Genomic DNA, 23627 nt, shown 5'->3' on the forward strand with positions numbered 1-23627 from the left:
TTGGTGTGTGTTAGTCCTTCTGCCAGGTGTTGGTGTGTGTTAGTCCTTCTGCCAGGTGTTGGTGTGTGTTAGTCCTTCTGCCAGGTGTTGGTGTGTGTGTTAGTTGGTGTTTCTGCCAGGTGTTGGTGTGTGTGTTAGTTGGTGTTTCTGCCAGGTGTTGGTGTGTGTGTTAGTTGGTGTTTCTGCCAGGTGTTGGTGTGTGTGTTAGTTGGTGTTTCTGCCAGGTGTTGGTGTGTGTTAGTTGGTCCTTCTGCCAGGTGTTGGTGTGTGTTAGTTGGTGTTTCTGCCAGGTGTTGGTGTGTGTTAGTTGGTGTTTCTGCCAGGTGTTGGTGTGTGTTAGTTGGTGTTTCTGCCAGGTGTGGGGTGTGTGTTAGTTGGTGTTTCTGCCAGGTGTTGGTGTGTGTTAGTTGGTCCTTCTGCCAGGTGTTGGTGTGTGTTACTGGGAGGTGAAACCTTCATGTGTGATGTCTGTTACTGGGAGGTGAAACCTTAATGTGTGATGTCTGTTACTGGGAGGTGAAACCTTCATATGTGATGTCTGTTACTGGGAGGTGAAACCTTCATGTGTGATGTCTGTTACTGGGAGGTGAAACCTTCATATGTGATGTCTGTTACTGGGAGGTGAAACCTTCATATGTGATGTCTGTTACTGGGAGGTGAAACCTTCTTAGGTGATGTCTGTTACTGGGAGGTGAAACCTTCATATGTGATGTCTGTTACTGGGAGGTGAAACCTTCATATGTGATGTCTGTTACTGGGAGGTGAAACCTTCATATGTGGTGTCTGTTACTGGGAGGTGAAACCTTCATGTGTGATGTCTGTTACTGGGAGGTGAAACCTTCATATCACCACCCTCTGTATCTCCCATTCTGTGGTTCTGTGGAAATTGGTTCAACATTGATATGGTAGAAAAAGTAGCACATTCCTACTGCTCACTAATGTCTGAAGGACGGCTTTATTAACCAGACAGGTTAACAGTGTTCTTATTGAACAGCAGCTGCCGGTCTCACAGACATTTACACTGCTGCATTCCCAAAGAGACAGTCTGTGCACCAATTACCGACAACCACTGAATTACTGCTCATGGACAGGAAATTGGTCAAACAATGTCCTGCCTTACAGCACGGTACCACTTTAGGAGAGCAACTCCTATACAACTCCTATACAACTCCAACTCCTATACAACTCCTGTACAACTCCAACTCTTATACAACTCCAACTCCTATACAACTCCTATACAACTCCTATACAACTCCAACTCCTATACAACTCCAACTCCTATACAACTCCAACTCTTATACAACTCCTATACAACTCCAACTCTTATACAACTCCAACTCCTATACAACTCCTATACAACTCCAACTCCTATACAACTCCAACTCCTATACAACTCCAACTCTTATACAACTCCTATACAACTCCAACTCTTATACAACTCCTATACAACTCCAACTCTTATACAACTCCAACTCCTATACAACTCCTATACAACTCCTATACAACTCCTATACAACTCCAACTCTTATACAACTCCAACTCCTATACAACTCCTATACAACTCCAACTCTTATACAACTCCAACTCCTATACAACTCCTATACAACTCCTATACAACTCCAACTCCTATACATCTCCAACTCCTATACAACTCCAACTCTTATACAACTCCAACTCAACTCCTATACAACTCCAACTCCTATACAACTCCAACTCTTATACAACTCCAACTCTTATACAACTCCAACTCCTATACAAGCTGGAGTTTAAACCAGTTCTGATAAACACACACCTCTAAAGAAGACAATAGTGAGACCACTAACTTTACAAAGAGGGAACTGTCTACCCCCCTCCCTCATCAACTGGTGTTTATTGTTCTGCTGGAGGTTAAATTGGACCCCTCCCTTCCTGCCTCCGGGGACCACCCTCCTGGCCTTTGACTGGGGCTCAGGGGTTTGACCTGTTGACCCCTGACCTGGGGGGTGGGGGGGTATGTAATAATAATAATAACTTAGTGGGAGTTCATATCTGGTGAGATGGATCGGCCAATCATCTTCGGGGAGAGAGAGAAGAGAGGGGAGAGAGAGAAGAGAGGGGAGAGAGAGAAGAGAGGGGAGAGAGAGAAGAGGGGAGAGAGAGAAGAGAGGGGAGAGATAGAAGAGAGGGGAGAGAGAGAAGAGAGGGAAGAGAGAGAAGAGAGGGGAGAGATAGAAGAGAGGGAGAGAGAGAAGAGAGAGGGGAAGAGAGAGAGAGAGAGGGGAGAGAGAGAAGAGAGAGGGGAGAGAGAGAAGAGAGAGGGGAGAGAGAGAAGAGAGGGAGAGAGAGAAGAGAGGGGAGAGATAGAAGAGAGGGGAGAGAGAGAAGAGAGGGGAGAGAGAGAAGAGAGGGGAGAGAGAGAAGAGAGGGGAGAGAGAGAAGAGAGGGGAGAGAGAGAAGAGAGGGAAGAGAGAGAAGAGAGGGGAGAGAGAGAAGAGAGAGGGGAGAGAGAGAAGAGAGAGGGGAGAGAGAGAAGAGAGAGGGGAGAGAGAGAAGAGAGGGGAGAGGGAGAAGAGAGAGGGGAGAGAGAGAAGAGAGAGAAGAGAGAGAAGAGAGGGGAGAGAGAGAAGAGAGAGGGAGAGAGAGAAGAGAGGGGAGAGAGAGAAGAGAGGGGAGAGAGAGAAGAGAGGGGAGAGAGAGAAGAGAGGGGAGAGAGAGAAGAGGGGAGAGAGAGAAGAGAGGGGAGAGATAGAAGAGAGGGGAGAGAGAGAAGAGAGGGGAGAGAGAGAAGAGAGGGGAGAGAGAGAAGAGAGGGGAGAGAGAGAAGAGAGGGGAGAGAGAGAAGAGAGAGAGAAGAGAGAGGAGGGAGAGAAGAGAGGGGAGAGAGAAAAGAGAGGGGAGAGAGAGAAGAGAGGGGAGAGAGAAAAGAGAGGGGAGAGAGAGAAGAGAGAGAGAAGAGAGAGGAGGGAGAGAAGAGAGGGGAGAGAGAAAAGAGAGGGGAGAGAGAGAAGAGAGGGGAGAGAGAGTTGACAGTATTTAAGAAATGGGGGACAGTTGCACTTTGAAGTGAGATATCCATGTGATGTATGTTTCTCTCCTGTTTTGATATGAGGCTGCAGGGTGGTGGAGTCGGAGGGATAAAGATCACTTTTAGACTCAGCAAAGTGATTCATGACGTACGTGACTATCTGCGCCTGTCAATCCAGATAAATAATGAAATTATTATCTCACCTTGTTGATCGTAAAGCGAATGTCTAAATATGTCTAAATATTTTTGCTCAGTTATTTACTGGGACCACCAACAACTACAGTACTGTAGACTATGTGCTGAACTGCTCGGTGAGCTGATGCTTCTCACTGTGTCAAACTACAGTACTGTAGACTATGTGCTGAACTGCTCGGTGAGCTGATGCTTCTCACTGTGTCAAACTACAGTACTGCAGACTATGTGCTGAACTGCTCGGTGAGCTGATGCTTCTCACTGTGTCAAACTACAGTACTGTAGACTATGTGCTGAACTGCTCGGTGAGCTGATGCTTCTCACTGTGTCAAACTACAGTACTGTAGACTATGTGCTGAACTGCTCGGTGAGCTGATGCTTCTCACCGTGTCAAACGAAAGCAAGCAGAAACACGTTAACGTTTGACACCAGGCCAGTGAAAACAGGGGGAGAACGGAAGATCACTAGAACAGCAACGATCCCCCATCACCACAATGATGAGAGAGTGGTGATAGGACCTCTGTAACAGCATCATCACAATGAGAAGAAAGTGGTGATAGGACCTCTATAACAGCATCACAATGAGAAGAGAGTGGTGATAGGACCTCTGTAACAGCATCACAATGAGAAGAGAGTGGTGATAGGACCTCTATAGCAGCATCACAATGAGAAGACAGTGGTGATAGGACCTCTGTAACAGCATCACAATGAGAAGAGAGTGGTGATAGGACCTCTATAGCAGCATCACAATGAGAAGACAGTGGTGATAGGACCTCTATAGCAGCATCATCACCATGAGAAGAGAGTGGTGATAGGACCTCTGTAACAGCATCATCATCACCATGAGAAGAGAGTGGTGATAGGACCTCTATAGCAGCATCACAATGAGAAGACAGTGGTGATAGGACCTCTGTAACAACATCACAATGAGAAGAGAGTGGTGATAGGACCTCTATAGCAGCATCATCACAATGAGAAGAGAGTGGTGATAGGACCTCTGTAACAGCATCACAATGAGAAGACAGTGGTGATAGGACCTCTGTAACAGCATCATCACAATGAGAAGACAGTGGTGATATGACCTCTGTAACAGCATCACCACAATGAGAAGACAGTGGTGATAGGACCTCTGTAACAGCATCACCACCATGAGAAGAGAGTGGTGATAGGACCTCTGTACCAGCATCATCACCATGAGAAGAGAGTGGTGATAGGACCTCTGTAACAGCATCATCACAATGAGAAGAGAGTGGTGATAGGACCTCTGTAACAGCATCATCACAATGAGACGATAGTGGTGATAGGACCTCTATAACAGCATCACCACAATGAGAAGACAGTGGTGATAGGACCTCTGTAACAGCATCATCACCATGAGAAGAGAGTGGTGATAGGACCTCTGTACCAGCATCATCACCATGAGAAGAGAGTGGTGATAGGACCTCTATAGCAGCATCATCATCACAATGAGACGATAGTGGTGATAGGACCTCTATAACAGCATCACCACAATGAGAAGACAGTGGTGATAGGACCTCTGTAACAGCATCATCACCATGAGAAGAGAGTGGTGATAGGACCTCTGTACCAGCATCATCACAATGATAAGAGAGTGGTGATAGGACCTCTATAGCAGCAGTAAGTCACTCAACCACTTTTACTGTTTCTTAGCTAATCAGAGAGTAGCTCTTCTCTGATCCGTTTTTAACATCTTTGTTCTGGACCAGCCAATCGGTGACAGATTAACAACCCTGGACAACCAATCAGCTGCAAATAGAACACGATCGCAGCCAACTAGGACTCTTCCAGGTCTGTGTCTGCAGAGGGACTTTTAATATGCCGTTACGCCGTTATTTCACAGGATGAGATTCAGTTTAATGGAAGGAAAAATAGCTTGTCCAGCGGCTGGCTCTGCTTGACTGTTCAGGGTTAGTGACTGGCTCTGCTTGACTGTTCAGGGTTAGTGACTGGCTCTGCTTGACTGTTCAGGGTTAGTGGCTGGCTGGGCAGTGGTGGATGTGTTAGTGACTGGCTGGGCAGCGGTGGTTGTGTTAGTGGCTGGCTGGGCAGTGGTGGTTGTGTTAGTGACTGGGTGGGCAGTGGTGGTTGTGTTAGTGGCTGGCTGGGCAGTGGTGGTTGTGTTAGTGGCTGGCTGGGCAGTGGTGGTTGTGTTAGTGGCTGGCTGGGCAGTGGTGGTTGTGTTAGTGGCTGGCTGGGCAGTGGTGGTTGTGTTAGTGGCTGGCTGGGCAGTGGTGGTTGTGTTAGTGGCTGGCTGGGCAGTGGTGGTTGTGTTAGTGGCTGGCTGGGCAGTGGTGGTTGTGTTAGTGGCTGGCTGGGCAGTGGTGGTTGTGTTAGTGGCTGGCTGGGCAGTGGTGGTTGTGTTAGTGGCTGGCTGGGCAGTGGTGGTTGTGTTAGTGGCTGGCTGGGCAGTGGTGGTTGTGTTAGTGGCTGGCTGGGCAGTGGTGGTTGTGTTAGTGGCTGGCTGGGCAGTGGTGCGTGATAGTGCAGCCCAGGGCCTGTGTCATCCAAAGGGCTGTTTGACAACTTCCAGCTGGTAGAGTTGTAGTGAGGGCTGGCTGGGGGCAGGTTGTAGTGAGGGCTGGGGGCAGGTTGTAGTGAGGGCTGGCTGGGGGCAGGTTGTAGTGAGGGCTGGCTGGGGGCAGGTTGTAGTGAGGGCTGGCTGGGGGCAGGTTGTAGTGAGGGCTGGCGGGGGGCAGGTTGTAGTGAGGGCTGGCTGGGGGCAGGTTGTAGTGAGGGCTGGCTTCAGGTTGTAGTGAGGGCTGGCTGGGGGCAGGTTGTAGTGAGGGCTGGCTGGGGGCAGGTTGTAGTGAGGGCTGGCTGGGGGCAGGTTGTAGTGAGGGCTGGGGCAGGTTGTAGTGAGGGCTGGGGGCAGGTTGTAGTGAGGGCTGGCTGGGGACAGGTTGTAGTGAGGGCTGGGGACAGGTTGTAGTGAGGGCTGGGGGCAGGTTGTAGTGAGGGCTGGCTGAGGGCAGGTTGTAGTGAGGGCTGGCTGGGGGCAGGTTGTAGTGAGGGCTGGCTGGGGGCAGGTTGTAGTGAGGGCTGGCTGGGGGCAGGTTGTAGTGAGGGCTGGCTGGGGGCAGGTTGTAGTGAGGGCTGGCTGGGGGCAGGTTGTAGTGAGGGCTGGCTGGGGGCAGGTTGTAGTGAGGGCTGGCTGGGGGCAGGTTGTAGTGAGGGCTGGCTAGGGACAGGTTGTAGTGAGGGCTGGCTGGGGGCAGGTTGTAGTGAGGGCTGGGGGCAGGTTGTAGTGAGGGCTGGCTGGGGGCAGGTTGTATTGAGGGCTGGCTGGGGGCAGGTTGTAGTGAGGGCTGGGGACAGGTTGTAGTGAGGGCTGGCTGGGGGCAGGTTGTAGTGAGGGCTGGCTGGGGGCAGGTTGTAGTGAGGGCTGGCTGGGGACAGGTTGTAGTGAGGGCTGGGGACAGGTTGTAGTGAGGGCTGGGGGCAGGTTGTAGTGAGGGCTGGCTGAGGGCAGGTTGTAGTGAGGGCTGGGGGCAGGTTGTAGTGAGGGCTGGCTGGGGGCAGGTTGTAGTGAGGGCTGGCTGGGGGCAGGTTTAGTGAGGGCTGGCTGGGGGCAGGTTGTAGTGAGGGCTGGCTGGGGGCAGGTTGTAGTGAGGGCTGGCTGGGGGCAGGTTGTAGTGAGGGCTGGCTGGGGGCAGGTTGTAGTGAGGGCTGGCTAGGGACAGGTTGTAGTGAGGGCTGGCTGGGGGCAGGTTGTAGTGAGGGCTGGGGGCAGGTTGTAGTGAGGGCTGGCTGGGGGCAGGTTGTATTGAGGGCTGGCTGGGGGCAGGTTGTAGTGAGGGCTGGGGACAGGTTGTAGTGAGGGCTGGCTGGGGGCAGGTTGTAGTGAGGGCTGGCTGGGGGCAGGTTGTAGTGAGGGCTGGCTGGGGGCAGGTTGTAGTGAGGGCTGGTTGGGGGCAGGTTGTAGTGAGGCCTGGCTGGGGGCAGGTTGTAGTGAGGGCTGGCTGGGGGCAGGTTGTAGTGAGGGCTGGCTGGGGGCAGGTTGTAGTGAGGGCTGGCTAGGGACAGGTTGTAGTGAGGGCTGGCTGGGGGCAGGTTGTAGTGAGGGCTGGGGACAGGTTGTAGTGAGGGCTGGGGGCAGGTTGTAGTGAGGGCTGGCTGGGGGCAGGTTGTAGTGAGGGCTGGCTGGGGGCAGGTTGTAGTGAGGGCTGGGGACAGGTTGTAGTGAGGGCTGGCTAGGGACAGGTTGTAGTGAGGGCTGGCTGGGGGCAGGTTGTAGTGAGGGCTGGGGACAGGTTGTAGTGAGGGCTGGCTGGGGGCAGGTTGTAGTGAGGGCTGGGGGCAGGTTGTAGTGAGGGCTAGTGAGGGCTGGCTGGGGGCAGGTTGTAGTGAGGGCTGGCTGGGGGCAGGTTGTAGTGAGGGCTGGCTGGGGGCAGGTTGTAGTGAGGGCTGGCTGGGGGCAGGTTGTAGTGAGGGCTGGCTGGGGGCAGGTTGTAGTGAGGGCTGGCTGGGGGCAGGTTGTAGTGAGGGCTGGCTGGGGGCAGGTTGTAGTGAGGGCTGGCTGGGGGCAGGTTGTAGTGAGGCTGGGGGCAGGTTGTAGGCTGGGGGCAGGTTGTGAGGGGGCTGGGGGCAGGTTGTAGTGAGGGCTGGCTGGGGACAGGTTGTAGTGAGGGCTGGGGGCAGGTTGTAGTGAGGGCTGGGGGCAGGTTGTAGTGAGGGCTGGCTGAGGGCAGGTTGTAGTGAGGGCTGGGGGCAGGTTGTAGTGAGGGCTGGCTGGGGGCAGGTTGTAGTGAGGGCTGGCTGGGGGCAGGTTGTAGTGAGGGCTGGCTGGGGGCAGGTTGTAGTGAGGGCTGGCTGGGGGCAGGTTGTAGTGAGGGCTGGCTGGGGGCAGGTTGTAGTGAGGGCTGGCTGGGGGCAGGTTGTAGTGAGGGCTGGCTGGGGGCAGGTTGTAGTGAGGGGGCTGGCTAGGGACAGGTTGTAGTGAGGGCTGGCTGGGGGCAGGTTGTAGTGAGGGCTGGGGGCAGGTTGTAGTGAGGGCTGGCTGGGGGCAGGTTGTAGTGAGGGCTGGCTGGGGGCAGGTTGTAGTGAGGGCTGGGGACAGGTTGTAGTGAGGGCTGGCTGGGGCAGGTTGTAGTGAGGGCTGGCTGGGGGCAGGTTGTAGTGAGGGCTGGGGACAGGTTGGGGACAGGTTGTAGTGAGGGCTGGGGGCAGGTTGTAGTGAGGGCTGGCTGAGGGCAGGTTGTAGTGAGGGCTGGGGGCAGGTTGTAGTGAGGGCTGGCTGGGGGCAGGTTGTAGTGAGGGCTGGCTGGGGGCAGGTTGTAGTGAGGGCTGGCTGGGGGCAGGTTGTAGTGAGGGCTGGCTGGGGGCAGGTTGTAGTGAGGGCTGGCTGGGGGCAGGTTGTAGTGAGGGCTGGCTGGGGTGAGGTTGTTAGTGAGGGCTGGCTGGGGGCAGGTTGTAGTGAGGGCTGGGGGCAGGTTGGGCAGGTTGTAGTGAGGGCAGGTTGTAGTGAGGGCTGGGGACAGGTTGTAGTGAGGGCTGGCTGGGGGCAGGTTGTAGTGAGGGCTGGCTGGGGGCAGGTTGTAGTGAGCGGGTTGTAGTGAGGGCTGGTTGGGGGGCTGGCTGGGGGCAGGTTGTAGTGAGGGCTGGCTGGGGGCAGGTTGTAGTGAGGGCTGGGGCAGGTTGGCTGTGGGGGCAGGTTGTAGTGAGGGCAGGTTGTAGTGAGGGCTGGGGGCAGGGTAGTGAGGGCTGGCTGGGGGCAGGTTGTAGTGAGGGCTGGCTGGGGGCAGGTTGTAGTGAGGGCTGGCTAGTGGGGCAGGTTGTAGCTGGCTGGGGGAGGTTGGCTGGCTGTAGTGGGACAGGTTGTAGTGAGGGCTGGCTGGGGGCAGGTTGTAGTGAGGGCTGGCTGGGGGCAGGTTGTAGTGAGGGCTGGCTGGGGGCAGGTTGTAGTGAGGGCTGGCTGGGGGCAGGTTGTAGTGAGGGCTGGCTGGGGGCAGGTTGTAGTGAGGGCTGGCTGGGGACAGGTTGTAGTGAGGGGCTGGCTGGGGGCAGGTTGTAGTGAGGGCTGGCTGGGGGCAGGTTGTAGTGAGGGCTGGCAGGTTGTAGTGGGGCTGGTGGGGGCAGGTAGTGAGGGCTGGCTGGGGGCAGGTTGTAGTGAGGGCTGGCTGGGGGCAGGTTGTAGTGAGGGCTGGCTGGGGGCAGGTTGTAGGCTGAGGGCTGGCTGGGGGCAGGTTGTAGTGAGGGCTGGCTGGAGGCAGGTTGTAGTGAGGGCTGGCTGGGGACAGGTTGTAGTGAGGGCTGGCTGGGGACAGGTTGTAGTGAGGGCTGGCAGGTTGTGGGGCTGGTTGTAGTGAGGGCTGGCTGGGGACAGGTTGTAGTGAGGGCTGGTTGGGGGCAGGTTGTAGTGAGGGCTGGCTGGGGGCAGGTTGTAGTGAGGGCTGGCTGGGGGCAGGTTGTAGTGAGGGCTGGCTGGGGGCAGGTTGTAGTGAGGGCTGGGGGCAGGTTGTAGTGAGGGCTGGCTGGGGGCAGGTTGTAGTGAGGGCTGGCTGGGGGCAGGTTGTAGTGAGGGCTGGCTGGGGGCAGGTTGTAGTGAGGGCTGGGGGCAGGTTGTAGTGAGGGCTGGCTGGAGGCAGGTTGTAGTGAGGGCTGGCTGGGGGCAGGTTGTAGTGAGGGCTGGCTGGGGGCAGGTTGTAGTGAGGGCTGGCTGGGGGCAGGTTGTAGTGAGGGCTGGCTGGGGGCAGGTTGTAGTGAGGGCTGGCTGGGGGCAGGTTGTAGTGAGGGCTGGCTGGGGGCAGGTTGTAGTGAGGGCTGGCTGGGGGCAGGTTGTAGTGAGGGCTGGCTGGGGGCAGGTTGTAGTGAGGGCTGGCTGGGGGCAGGTTGAAGTGAGGACTGGCTGGGGGCAGGTTGTAGTGAGGGCTGGCCAGTTCATCCACAGATCTCTTGGGGAAGGTTACATGTAGAGCAAATGCTGAGTGTGACTTCACTTATTGCCTTGTTCCATCACTCTTGTTCCATCACTCTTTCTCCATCTCTCTTGTTCCATCACTCTTTCTCCATCACTCTTTCTCCATCTCTCTTGTTCCATCACTCTTTCTCCATCACTCTTTCTCCATCACTCTTTCTCCATCACTCTTTCTCCATCACTCTTGTTCCATCACTCTTTCTCCATCACTCTTGTTCCATCTCTCTTGTTCCATCACTCTTTCTCCATCACTCTTTCTCCATCACTCTTTCTCCATCACTCTTTCTCCATCACTCTTTCTCCATCACTCTTGTTCCATCACTCTTTCTCCATCACTCTTGTTCCATCTCTCTTGTTCCATCACTCTTTCTCCATCACTCTTTCTCCATCACTCTTTCTCCATCACTCTTTCTCCATCACTCTTTCTCCATCACTCTTGTTCCATCACTCTTTCTCCATCACTCTTGTTCCATCTCTCTTGTTCCATCACTCTTTCTCCATCACTCTTTCTCCATCACTCTTTCTCCATCACTCTTGTTCCATCACTCTTTCTCCATCACTCTTTCTCCATCACTCTTTCTCCATCTCTCTTGTTCCATCACTCTTTCTCCATCACTCTTTCTCCATCACTCTTGTTCCATCACTCTTTCTCCATCACTCTTTCTCCATCACTCTTGTTCCATCACTCTTTCTCCATCTCTCTTGTTCCATCACTCTTGTTCCATCACTCTTTCTCCATCACTCTTGTTCCATCACTCTTTCTCCATCACTCTTTCTCCATCACTCTTTCTCCATCACTCTTTCTCCATCACTCTTTCTCCATCACTCTTGTTCCATCACTCTTTCTCCATCACTCTTTCTCCATCACTCTTTCTCCATCACTCTTGTTCCATCACTCTTTCTCCATCACTCTTTCTCCATCACTCTTTCTCCATCACTCTTGTTCCATCACTCTTTCTCCATCACTCTTGTTCCATCACTCTTTCTCCATCACTCTTTCTCCATCACTCTTTCTCCATCACTCTTTCTCCATCACTCTTTCTCCATCACTCTTGTTCCATCACTCTTTCTCCATCACTCTTTCTCCATCACTCTTTCTCCATCACTCTTGTTCCATCACTCTTTCTCCATCACTCTTGTTCCATCACTCTTTCTCCATCTCTCTTGTTCCATCACTCTTTCTCCATCACTCTTTCTCCATCACTCTTTCTCCATCACTCTTTCTCCATCACTCTTTCTCCATCACTCTTGTTCCATCACTCTTGTTCCATCATTTGAATGTCGGCTCCTGTGTTTCTGGGAAGCGTGTTTCCATCATCAGGAGTGTGTACCACTAGAGACTTGAGGTGAGCAGAATCAACAACCTCTGTATCATTAAGACAGTTACTATGGGAGAAGGTGTTAAAAACCCCATGTTCACTGTTAGCCGTTGTGATGTAAACGCCAGATGAAAAGTAACGGTGTCCTGGAGACCCCAAGTCAGAGCAGTTCCGCTGAACAGGCAGTTAACCCACTGTTCCTAGGCCGTCATTGAAAATAAGAATTTGTTCCTAACTGACTTGCCTAGTTAAATAACGGTAAAATAAATATTTAAAAAAGACTGTAGATTAATGTCACTGATATCAGACTATAGATTAATGACACAGCTATCAGACTATAGATTAATGACACAGATATCAGACTATAGATTAATGACACAGATATCAAACTATAGATTCATGTCACAGATTATAGATTAATGTCACAGATATCAGAATATAGATTAATGTCACTGATATCAGATTGTAGATTAATGTCACAGATTATAGATTAATGTCACTGATGTCATACTATAGATTAATGTCACCGATATCAGACTATAGATTAATGTCACTGATATCAGATTATAGATTAATGTCACTGATATCAGACTATAGATTAATGTCACTGATATCAGACTATAGATTAATGTCACTGATATCAGACTATAGATTAATGTCACTGATATCAGACTATAGATTAATGTCACTGATATCAGACTATAGATTAATTTCACTGATATCAGACTATAGATTAATGTCACGGATATCAGTGGCACCTCACTGACCAGACCTGTTCCTGATTATGATACACTAACACACAGTATGTACCAGAATCCAAACAGAATGTACTTTTTGCTCAGGGAATTGTTTGCATTGTGTATTTCGAATCAGGGCAAGTTGTGTTTGAGTAAAGCAAGGAGACCGTTACAATCCAGAATCATTACAATGCCGACGTCACAACTTCTTACCCCTGGAGGGTACTTCCTTCTATTCTAAGTGCCTTGCTCACGATTGCTTGTTTCAAACTTTTATTTCGTCCCGTATTGTGACAGAAAACTTCAATGGCTTAACAATGTCGGCTAAAGCTAAATGACTAAAGCTAAAGTTTCATCATTGCAGTTCATTGACTCTCTACTGTCTACGTCTGTCTGTGAGGTTTGAGGTTGTTGCTGTCTCACAAACAGGAGAGTGATTGATGGTAGTCGTGTAGCAGCCCCGCGGCTGTATCACTGCCTGTCTGGTTCAGTTGCTTTAGCCATCTGCGTCACTTAGTGATGACATCATCAAAATGACATTGAAGGGTCTGGGTTCACGTCCTGGTGTCATGGATTAGATGTAATATAGTACATGTAAATCCAGGGGAAAACTCAAATTAGTATGATATGATATGTTTGGTATAAGACAGATGGTTACTTAACGCAAAAAAACAAAGGTAATGTTATTGGTTGGGGTGGATGGGTAAGCATTATTATTATCTGAACGTTTGAACATCTTGGCCATGTTCTGTTATCATCTCCACCCGGCACAGCCAGAAGAGGACTGGCCACCCCTAATAGCCTGGTTCCTCTCTAGGTTTTTTCCTAGATTCCTGTCTTATTAGGGAGTGTTTCCTAGCCACCGTGCTTCTACATCTGCATTGCTTGCTGTTTGGGGTTTTAGGCTGGGTTTCTGTACAGCACTTTAAGATATCAGCTGATGTAAAAGGGCTTTATAAATACATTTGATTGATGGATATAACGCGAACATCTAGCAACCCAAAGTTTGTGAGTTCGAATCTCATCAAGGACAACTTTAGCTAATTAGCAATCTTTCAACTACTTGCTATTTTTAGCTACTTTGCATCTACTTAGCATGTTAGCTCACGCACATTGTAATTCATAACATACCATACTAAATGAATTGTCTCGGGATTTACGTATAGAATAATATGAAATGCTCTGAGACCAGGTTGCAGCGGGTTCAATGGAGTCTTTTATGGCTGGAACTTCCCTAATGGAGATGACATCATCTGGGGAGACAACACACACACACACACACACACACACACACACACACACACACACACACACACACACACACACACACACACACACACACACACACACACACACACACACACACACACACACACACACCCTCCTGCCCTCTCCACCACCCCTCTCAATCTGTCTTCCAGACCTCGACTGTCTCCATCTCCCCCGAGAGGAGATGGAGACACGCCTCAGATAGAGTTTTACCCGTCAAAACCCAGAGCACACGTGTCATAACCCAGGGATGCACAAGTCATTATGTAGTATGAGAGAAAATGCTGATAGAAGGGACATTCTCAAAATGGAAAGGGTTGGAAATGGTTGGGAAGAGTTGGAAAGGGTTGGAAATGGTTGGGAAGAGTTGGAAATGGTTGGGAAGAGTTGGAAATGGTTGGAAAGGGTTGGGAAGAGTTGCAAAGGGTTGGAAAGAGTTGGAAGAGTTGGAAAGGGTTGGGAAGAGTTGGAAAGGGTTGGAAAGGGTTGGAAAGGGTTGGAAAGGGTTGGAAAGGGTTGGAAAGGGTTGGAAGAGTTGGAAAGGGTTTGGAAGAGTTGGAAAGGGTTTGGAAGAGTTGGAAAGGGTTGGAAAGAGTTGGAAATGGTTGGGAAGAGTTGGAAATGGTTGGAAAGGGTTGGGAAGAGTTGGAAGAGTTGGAAAGGGTTGGGAAGGGTTGGAAAGGGTTGGAAAGGGTTGGAAAGGGTTGGAAAGGGTTGGAAATGGTTGGGAAGAGTTGGAAATGGTTGGAAAGGGTTGGGAAGAGTTGCAAAGGGTTGGAAAGAGTTGGAAGAGTTGGAAAGGGTTGGGAAGAGTTGGAAAGGGTTGGAAAGGGTTGGAAGAGTTGGAAAGGGTTGGAAAGAGTTGGAAGAGTTGGAAAGGGTTGGGAAGAGTTGGAAAGGGTTAGAAAGGGTTGGAAGCGGTTTGGAAGAGTTGGAAAGGGTTGGAAAGGGTTGGGAAGAGTTGGAAAGGGTTGGAAAGGGTTGGAAGCGGTTTGGAAGAGTTGGAAAGGGTTGGAAAGGGTTGGGAAGAGTTGCAAAGGGTTGGAAGAGTTGGAAAGGGTTTGGAAGAGTTGGAAAGGGTTGGAAGAGTTGGAAAGGGTTGGAAAGGGTTGGGAAGAGTTGCAAAGGGTTGGGAAGAGTTGGAAAGGGTTGGAAAGAGTTGGAAGGGGTTTGGAAGAGTTGGAAAGGGTTGGGAAGAGTTGGAAAGGGTTGGAAGAGTTGCAAAGGGTTGGGAAGAGTTGGAAGCGGTTTGGAAGAGTTGGAAAGGGTTGGAAGAGTTGGAAAGGGTTGGAAAGGGTTGGGAAGAGTTGGAAAGGGTTGGAAAGGGTTGGAAGCGGTTTGGAAGAGTTGGAAAGGGTTGGAAAGGGTTGGGAATAGTTGCAAAGGGTTGGGAAGAGTTGGAAAGGGTTGGAAGAGTTGGAAAGGGTTTGGAAGAGTTGGAAAGGGTTGGGAAGGGTTGGAAAGGGTTGGAAAGGGTTGGGAAGAGTTGGAAGCGGTTTGGAAGAGTTGGAAAGGGTTGGAAAGGGTTGGGAAGAGTTGGAAGGGGTTTGGAAGAGTTGGGAAGAGTTGGAAAGGGTTGGGAAGAGTTGGAAAGGGTTGGGAAGAGTTGGGAAGGGTTGGGAAGAGTTGGAAAGGGTTGGGAAGAGTTGGAAAGGGTTGGGAAGGGTTGGGAAGAGTTGGAAGGGTTTGGAAGAGTTGGAAACGGTTGGAAAGAGTTGGACAGGGTTTGGAAGAGTTGGAAAGGGTTGGGAAGAGTTGGAAAGGGTTGGGAAGAGTTGGAAAGGGTTGGAAAGGGTTGGGAAGAGTTGGGAAGAGTTGGAAAGGGTTGGGAAGAGTTGGAAAGGGTTGCAAAGGGTTGGGAAGAGTTGGAAGGGGTTGGAAGAGTTGGAAAGGGTTGGGAAGAGTTGGAAAGGGTTGGGAAGAGTTGGAAAGGGTTGGAAAGGGTTGGGAAGAGTTGGGAAGAGTTGGGAAGAGTTGGAAGGGGTTTGGAAGAGTTGGAAAGGGTTGGGAAGAGTTGGAAAGGGTTGGGAAGAGTTGGAAAGGGTTGGGAAGAGTTGGAAAGATTAGGGAAGTGTGGGAAAAGGTTACTATGAGTTGGGATGTTGCTACAGACTTGGTTGTGGAAAAATAGTGCGAAAGGGAAAGGTTGTTCTTCACAATATGTTTTCCTATTCTCTTCTGTTCTCCCACAACCACAACTCTACTCTAGCTAACATATGCTGCTACACTGAGGGTTTTACGCTGAGTGGACAAAACATTAGGAACACCTGCTCTTTCCATGACATAGACTGACCAGGTGAATCCAGGTGAATATCTATGATCCTCTTATTGATGTCACTTGTTAAATCTGCTTCAATCAGTGTAGATGAAGGGGAGGAGACATGTTACACAATTATTTTTAAGCCTTGAATCAATTGAGACATGGATTGTGTATGTGTGCCATTCAGAGGGAAAGACAATAGATTGAAGTGCCTTTGAACGGGGTATGATAGTAGGTGCCAGGTGCACCGGTTTGAGAACTGCAACTCTGCTGGGTTTTTCACGCTCAACAGTTTCCCGTGTGAATCGAGAATGGTCCACCACCCAACGGACATCCAGACAACTTGTTTTAAACTGTAGGAGGCATTGGATTCAACATGGGCCAGCATCCCTGTGGAACACTTTCAACACCTTGTACAGTCCATGACCCCGACGAATTGAGGCTGTTCTGAGGGCAAAAAGGGGCCGCAACTCAATGTTAGGAAGGTGTTCCTAATGTTTTGTACCCTCAAACTCTCTTTTGGCAGTGAATGACCTCCTCTGGCCATAGAGAATACATGGGTGGTGGAGGTGGTTTTGTCAGTATACACTGTACAGTACAGTCCTGGTGGCATTATGAGAGAGGTTTACACAGATTAAAAGTGCACTATGCAATAATTACTACTTTTCAATGGTCATTTTAATTAGGATTAAGGAGCCACATGAATAAGGATTGTGGCTTTAAATGTTTAATTCCTCTTGTTTGTCTTGTTGTTTGGAGACTGAGACTGAGAGGTACCTCTGTTTGTTGCTATGCTGGCCACATCATACTTCCTGCTCAGACTGGCCAATCCCAGGCCAGATCCTCAGGTGACCTATTTTGGCTGGTGTGATCCTGCGGTGACCTAGGTTGGCTGATGTTTGTTTTTTCAGCAGCATACAGCTCTCTAACACAGTAAAGACCTTAGGGCTTATTTTCACTGAATATAGTTATCAGAGTGGCTGAATAGAGTTATCAGAGTGACTGAATAGAGTTATCAGAGTGGCAGAATAGAGTTATCAGAGTGACTGATTATAGTTATCAGAGTGACTGAATATAGTTATCAGAGTGACTGAATAGAGCTATCAGAGTGACTGAATAGAGTTATCAGAGTGGCTGAATAGAGTTATCAGAGTGACTGAATATAGTTATCAGAGTGGCTGAATAGAGTTATCAGAGTGGCTGAATAGAGTTATCAGAGTGACTGAATATAGTTATCAGAGTGACTGAATAGAGCTATCAGAGTGACTGAATAGAGTTATCAGAGTGACTGAATAGAGTTATCAGAGTGACTGAATAGAGTTCAGAGTGACTGAATAGAGCTATCAGAGTGACTGAATAGGGCTATCAGAGTGACTGAATAGAGTTATCAGAGTGACTGAATAGAGCTATCAGAGTGACTGAATAGGGCTATCAGAGTGACTGAATAGAGCTATCAGAGTGACTGAATAGAGCTATCAGAGTGACTGAATAGAGCTATCAGACTGACTGAATAGAGTTATCAGAGTGACTGAATAGAGCTATCAGAGTGACTGAATAGAGCTATCAGAGTGACTGAATAGGGCTATCAGAGTGACTGAATAGAGCTATCAGAGTGACTGAATAGAGTTATCAGAGTGACTGAATAGAGTTATCAGAGTGACTGAATAGAGTTATCAGAGTGACTGAATAGAGTTATCAGAGTGACTGAATAGAGTTATCAGAGTGACTGAATAGAGCTATCAGAGTGACTGAATAGAGTTATCAGAGTGACTGAATAGAGTTATCAGAGTGACTGAATAGAGCTATCAGAGTGACTGAATAGAGTTATCAGAGTGACTGAATAGAGCTATCAGAGTGACTGAATAGAGTTATCAGAGTGACTGAATAGAGTTATCAGAGTGACTGAATAGAGTTATCAGAGTGACTGAATAGAGCTATCAGAGTGACTGAATAGAGTTATCAGAGTGACTGAATAGAGTTATCAGAGTGACTGAATAGAGTTATCAGAGTGACTGAATAGAGTTATCAGAGTGACTGAATAGAGCTATCAGAGTGACTGAATAGAGTTATCAGAGTGACTGAATAGAGCTATCAGAGTGACTGAATAGAGTTATCAGAGTGACTGAATAGAGTTATCAGAGTGACTGAATAGAGTTATCAGAGTGACTGAATAGAGCTATCAGAGTGACTGAATAGAGTTATCAGAGTGACTGAATAGAGTTATCAGAGTGACTGAATAGAGTTATCAGAGTGACTGAATAGAGTTATCAGAGTGACTGAATAGAGTTATCAGAGTGACTGAATAGAGTTATCAGAGTGACTGAATAGAGTTATCAGAGTGACTGAATAGAGTTATCAGAGTGACTGAATAGAGTTATCAGAGTGACTGAATAGAGTTATCAGAGTGACTGAATAGAGCTATCAGAGTGACATTTCAATTGACATAATATGGCGGGAATGTCACAAGCCGAGAGAGGGTTCGGTTGACATTCTCGCTCCGCATCTCAAAAGTATCCCGTAGATGTCACAGTAGCCTCTAGCCAGGAAGCTAAGCATCGCAAACTATTCTACTAGCTAGCTACTAGCTAACGTTAAGCAAGCAAATCTTTATGCATCTACCATATTACACTTTTGAATAACGCAACAAATCGCAAGCATGTTCAGAAAATTTAACGGTTTATTTTCTCATCTGTACACTCATTGCATTTTTAGCTTCAAGACAAAAGCATATAGTTCCTGCTAGCTAAAGCTAACGACAAAAGCATATAGTTCCTGCTAGCTAAAGCTAACAACAAAAGCATATAGTTCCTGCTAGCTAAAGCTAACAACAAAACCATATAGTTCCTGCTAGCTTAAGCTAACGACAAAAGCATATAGTTCCTGCTAGCTAAAGCTAACATCAAAAGTCTATAGTTCCTGCTAGCTAAAGCTAACGACAAAACCATATAGTTCCTGCTAGCTAAAGCTAACAACAAAAGCATATGGTTCCTGCTAGCTAAAGCTAACAACAAAAGCATATAGTACCTGCTAGCTTAAGCTAACAACAAAAGCATATAGTTCCTGCTAGCTTAAGCTAACAACAAAAGCATATAGTTCCTGCTAGCTAAAGCTAACAACAAAAGCATATAGTTCCTGCTAGCTAAAGCTAACAACAGATCTTCATCAATTAACATTAGTGTATAAAAAAATGAATGCCCACCCCTCTAATAGGAATATAAAGAACAGCAGGCCTTACAACATTACAACAAACCATGTTTCCTTTTTGTTAACCGTTTTCTCTCTGAAAAATTTAGTTAATTTCATCTGATTGTCATAAGGTTCCAGGACTTTGTCCTCACAGGGCATCTGAACACACAAAATACATGTGGATGATTTTCTTTACGTTTTGGGTGTTTTATTTAACTTATGTACAACTTTTGTTCTCGGTCAAAAATGACGGGTCATTAGAAATGAATGGGTGAGACTACAATTAGTGTATAAAACTGAGTTCAGGCACATATCCATTCATCAGATGGACACACTTCCTCTCCCAGACCCCCACATGCATGTGTGTTTGAACACACACACACACACACACACACACACACACACACACACACACACACACACACACACACACACACACACACACACACCTCACTCCCCTTTTCTTGCAGCTCTGGTATACAACGCTTTTTTGAGGCCTTGCTCACAATTCATTCTATGGCAGCACAATGACCAAACGCTATACTGTATGTGAGGCTCATGATCATATCTTTGATCATGACACTGGTGAGGAGGCGAGAGTCCTGGTTAAACTTTGACACAAAATAGTCTGTGATAAATATCACAATATATTTCATCTGAGTATTTGTTATAGTCAAAATAATCCATACATTATGCTTGTTTTACTCACAAACGAGTTGTATGAGCTCAGGTCAATGAGGCCTACAGGCCATAAATAGTCAATAGAAGTACAAAACTTGTAATGTTCATCAAACTCATTTTCCTCAGAAGCTTCTGCATTCAACACATACGGACGGTGTGGTTGTGGTTATGCTTAGATGTATTCTCCAGACCAATGTATAGGGAATTGTTGATATGTTGTCCCCAAAATTATATAGGATACATTGTGTGTTTAAAATGAGAAAAACATCCCAATAGTAACAGTTTCTCACATTCTGTGCCAGGCCCCCCTATCGTTTTAGACTCATTATTTAGCGACCCAAAGAGACCCGAAGAGAGAACAGCAAAGCACGGGTTCATTACATTAGAGGCAGCTGAGCTCCAATATAAACTAGAGATTTGTCAGCTCCGTCTTCTCTGTGGTCTACATAGCAATTATATAGGAAATGAGAATTGTGGGCTTTGATGTGATTTAATGATAAACAATCTTGAAACTGAAGAAAGAAAGTGATTTTATGCAGTATTTATTTGCATGACAATCTGAGTCTAGTCTATGGATGGAAATCAATCCTTCATTTGTTGATTGATTCAGATTCAGAAACAGAACAAAGATTATTAAAGAACATTTCCCCCTGGTCAAGATGAGTCAGTCCTTTTATTATTTTATGAAATAGTTTAGGAAACCAAATGGCTGAATTGACATGAATGTTTCCATTGTGGTGAATTAAAGGCCATTGTTGAGGACTGTCAGTCGCTGTGTTGGCTCCACTTACAGTAAGAATGGAGAGGAAATGATGGATCCTAGGAGTGTGTGTGTGTGTGTGTGTGTGTGTGTGTGTGTGTGTGTGTGTGTGTGTGTGTGTGTGTGTGTGTGTGTGTGTGTGTGTGTGTGTGTGTGTGTGTGTGTGTGTGTGTGTGTGTGTGTGTGTGTGTGTGTGTGTGTGTGTGTGTGTGTGTGTGTGTGTGTGTGTATGGCTCTCCTGTTTAGAGTTCATACCAGGACAAGAAACTCCTCTTTGACCCACTCCAACCTCTGGCATCCTCCTCTTCAGGCCTCCTGACCAAAACTCTTCTCCAGAGTCTCTTTTCTCCCTCCCTCCCTCCCTCCCTCGACCTACTCACCCCCTCCTCTGCCCCCTCCCCACTCCTTCCTTTCTCCTCTTCCTCGTAACCTACTCACCCCTCCCTCTGCCTCCCTCCCCACTCCTTCCTCTATCCTCTACCTCTTAACCTACTCACCCTTTCTCTCTGCCTCCCTGCTCTCTCCTCTACCTCTCGACCTACTCACTCCTCCCTCCCTCCTCTCCTCTGCCTCTCGACCCTACTCACTCCTCCCTCCCTCCTCTCCTCTGCCTCTCGACCTACTCACTCCTCCCTCCCTCCTCTCTCCTCTGCCTCTCGACCTACTCACTCCTCCCTCCTCTCTCCTCTGCCTCTCGACCTACTCACTCCTCCCTGCTCTCTCCTCTACCTCTCGACCTACTCACTCCTCCCTCCCTCCTCTCCTCTGCCTCTCGACCTACTCACTCCTCACTCCTTCCCTCTCTCCTCTGCCTCTCGACCTACTCACTCCTCCCTCCTCTCTCCCTCTGCCTCTCGACCTACTCACTCCCCTTCCTCTCTCCTCTACCTCTCGACCTACTCACTCCTCCCTCCCTCCTCTCCTCTGCCTCTCGACCTACTCACTCCCCCCCTCCTCTCTCCTCTGCCTCTCGACCTACTCACTCCTCCCTTCCTCCTCTCCTCTGCCTCTCGACCTACTCACTCCTCCCTCCCTCCTCTCTCCTCTGCCTCTCGACCTACTCACCCCTCCCTCCTCTCCTCTACCTCTCGACCTACTCACTCCTCCCTCCCTCCCTCTCCTCTGCCTCTCGACCTACTCACTCCCCTCCTCCCTCCCTCCCTCCTCTCTCCTCTGCCTCTCGACCTACTCACTCCTCCCTCCTCTCTCTTCTGCCTCTCGACCTACTCCTCCTCCCTCCCTCCTCTCTCCTCTGCCTCTCGACCTACTCACCCCTCCCTCCTCTCCTCTACCTCTCAACCTACTCACTCCTCCCTCCCTCCTCTCTCCTCTGCCTCTCGACCTGCTCACTCCTCCCTCCCTCCTCTCCTCTGCCTCTCGACCTGCTCACTCCTCCCTCCCCTCCTCTCTCCTCTGCCTCTCGACCTACTCACCCCTCCCTCCTCTCCTCTACCTCTCGACCTACTCACTCCTCCCTCCCTCCTCTCTCCTCTGCCTCTCGACCTACTCACTCCTCCCTCCCTCCTCTCTCCTCTGCCTCTCGACCTACTCACCCCTCCCTCCTCTCCTCTACCTCTCGACCTACTCACCCCTCCTCCTCTCCTCTACCTCGACCTACTCACTCCCCTCCCTCCCTCCTCTCTCCTCTGCCTCTCGACCTACTCACTCCTCCCTCCCTCCTCTCTCCTCTGCCTCTCGACCTACTCACTCCCTCCCTCCTCTCTCTTCTGCCTCTCGACCTACTCACTCCTCCCTCCTCTCCTCTACCTCTCGACCTACTCACTCCTCCCTCCCTCCTCTCTCCTCTGCCTCTCGACCTACTCACTCCCTCCCTCCCTCCTCTCTCCTCTGCCTCTCGACCTACTCACTCCTCCCTCCCTCCTCTCCCTCCTCTTGACCTACTCACTCCTCCCTCCTCCTCTCTCCTCTGCCTCTCGACCTACTCCCTCCTCCTCCCCCTCCTCTCCTCCTCCTCCCTCCTCTGCCTCTCGACCTACTCACTCCTCCCCTCCCTCCTCCTCTACCTCTCGACCTACTCACTCCTCCCTCCCTCCTCTCCTCCTCTGCCTCTCGACCTACTCACTCCCTCCCTCCCTCTCCTCTGCCTCTCGACCTACTCACTCCTCCCTCCTCCTCTCCTCTGCCTCTCGACCTACTCACTCCCTCCCTCCCTCCTCTCTCCTCTGCCTCTCGACCTACTCACTCCTCCCTCCCTCCCTCTCCTCTGCCTCTCGACCTACTCACTCCTCCCTCCCTCTATCTCCTCTGCCTCTCGACCTTCTCCTCCTCCTCCCTCCTCTCTCCTCTGCCTCTCGACCTACTCCTCCTCCCTCCTCCTCTCCTCTGCCTCTCGACCTACTCACCTCCCTCCCTCCTCTCTCCTCTGCCTCTCGACCTTCTCACTCCTCCCTCCCTCCTCTCTCCTCTGCCTCTCGACCTTCTCACTCCTCCCTCCCTCCTCTCTCTCTCTCTCGACCTTCTCACTCCTCCCTCCCTCCTCTCTCCTCTGCCTCTCGACCTACTCACTCCCCTCCCTCCCTGCCTCTCCTCTGCCCTCTCGACCTTCTCACCTCCTCCCTCCCTCCTCTCTCTCTCTGCCTCTCGACCTACTCATTCCTCCCTTCCTCCTCTCTCTCTGCCTTGAAGACCTGCTCACTCTCCTCCCTCCCTCCCTCCTCTCCTCTGACAAAGTTGAGCTGGACCTTCTCACCCCTCCCTCCTCTATGACTCTTTCACATGCAGCGGAGGAGGCGGAGCTAAGAGCTATTGGCTGGATTATAGGACGAATGGGGGAGGGTGAAGTTCAGTGTGTTGAAGACGGCTGTAACTCAGAAACTCTAATAGCGGCAACAGTCATGAGCTGGTTAGAGTTATCTGACAGTTGAGCTGGTTAGTTAGCAGGGTCACGGTAGAGTTATCTGACAGGTGAGCTGGTTAGTTAGTAGGGTTACAGTAGAGTTATCTGTCAGGTGAGCTGGTTAGTTAGTTAGTAGGGTTACAGTAGAGTTATCTGACAGGTGAGCTGGTTAGTTAGTAGGGTCACAGTAGAGTTATCTGTCAGGTGAGCTGGTTAGTTAGTTAGTAGGGTTACAGTAGAGTTATCTGACAGGTGAGCTGGTTAGTTAGTAGGGTTACAGTAGAGTTATCTGACAGGTGAGCTGGTTAGTTAGTTAGTAGGGTCACAGTAGAGTTATCTGTCAGGTGAGCTGGTTAGTTAGTAGGGTTACAGTAGAGTTATCTGACAGGTGAGCTGGTTAGTTAGTTAGTAGGGTTACAGTAGAGTTA

General features: G+C 49.6%; 1 protein-coding gene across 2 annotated transcripts in view; it reads left to right on the plus strand.

Annotated features, from left to right (window-relative positions):
• The window catches only part of LOC127920754 (zinc finger protein rotund-like), a 48098-nt gene that overhangs the window by 13384 nt on the left and 11087 nt on the right, over window positions 1–23627 (plus strand). The window lies entirely within an intron of this gene.

The sequence above is a fragment of the Oncorhynchus keta genome, unplaced genomic scaffold, assembly GCF_023373465.1.
Source record: "Oncorhynchus keta strain PuntledgeMale-10-30-2019 unplaced genomic scaffold, Oket_V2 Un_contig_204_pilon_pilon, whole genome shotgun sequence".
Taxonomy (NCBI): Eukaryota; Metazoa; Chordata; class Actinopteri; order Salmoniformes; family Salmonidae; genus Oncorhynchus; species Oncorhynchus keta.